Genomic DNA, 1,561 nt, shown 5'->3' on the forward strand with positions numbered 1-1,561 from the left:
GATGATGGTCGAGTCACTAAGATTGAAGAGAATCTGAGTTTAATGGCACGAAACTTCAACAAGTTTGTCAAGCGTATGGAGAAAGCGTATGGGCAATTCTGCTGAATAGACTATTTTTTTATCGCAAAAATAAACCACAAAAAGAAAAATGACCAAAATGTTTCATTTAATAGGTAAAAATATTTTTTTTTCCAAAATTTTTTAAATTTTTGTTTTCAAATTTTCTTTTTGTAATTCGATAAAACTTTTATTTTCAAATTTTTAATATTTATTTTTTTATTTTATAAAATTTTAAATCTTAATTCCAAATTTCCATCCTCTTAACTCTAAACGCTAAGGTTTGAATTAGTTAATGAAACATTTTGGTCATTTTAATCTTTAGAGTTTATATTTGTAACAAAAAAAAATTTTTAGTGCTATCGTAGGGTATTTCCCAAATATTATTTTGAGAGTTATATAATTTGACAATGAAAATAAATGTTATTTCGAAGGTTAATCTATTGGTAAATTTAAAAAGAAAATTTGAAGCTTTTTGTTTGAACGTTACATATTAATATCTTCTTAAACCCCAATAAAATCATTACATATAAAAATTAAATAGAACAAAATCACATCTCCTTTTTTGGTGTAAGAAATCTCTCTTGCATAAAATACTAAAATATGTGGTTTCGTAGATCTAGAAAGTAGACCTGAATCTTTATCGTGTTCTCTATCACCTGAGTTTCTTGAACTCTATTTGTTTTCTTGTGAATAAATATGATGTGCATTTTTCTAATTATGCTATGAATCTTGAATAGTACAAAAAGAAGAAGAAAAAGTTATAAATATGTTGTAAGTTCATGAAAAAAAGAGAAAGGAGAAAGGAAAAAAAAAATCAGTTACAAAAAAAAGAGAAAGGTGTTATGAAAAGAACTGGAATTTTATTGTATCGCGGGAATTTAAATAAGGGCAAGATTTATACCCGTAGAATCTTTAACACTGATAGAAAGAGTTTATTATAGAGGGAAGAGAAGGTTCAGGGATGCGATTTACAATGAACGAAACGTTCGTATATATAGAAATAAATTTACTGTGCAAATAGTGCAGCGGACCCCACATCTTTTTATATTTTCAACAAAAGCGGCTCCTCCTCCTATTTTTGACTTTCGTAACACTCCCCCTTGGGGGGCGGTGTCACTATCCGCTCTTGCTTAATGTCTTTGTTGCCTCGTTAAAAACCTTTTTAGGAAAACCCAATGGGAAAAACCATAGTAAGGTAAAAAGAGTATAACTACGTAAGCTCCCCCTCGAATGAGTAGTCATAGATCCTTCTGATGACGCATTCCAATGTTATGGACATGTTTTCTGAACACTGAAGTTGGAAGTGATTTTGTTTAGAGGTCATCTGCATTGTCGCATGATTGGACATATCTTACTTCAATCTCTTTCTTCTTTACGAGCTCTTGAGTGTATGAGAAGAACTTCGGATGAATATGCTTCGTTCTATCGCTTTTAATATATCCGTCCTTTGTTTGAGCAACACATGCTGCATTATCTTCATATAGAATAGTTGGCTCCGTAT

This window comes from Brassica oleracea, chromosome C4 (genome assembly GCF_000695525.1).
Source record: "Brassica oleracea var. oleracea cultivar TO1000 chromosome C4, BOL, whole genome shotgun sequence".
Classification (NCBI taxonomy): Eukaryota; Viridiplantae; Streptophyta; class Magnoliopsida; order Brassicales; family Brassicaceae; genus Brassica; species Brassica oleracea.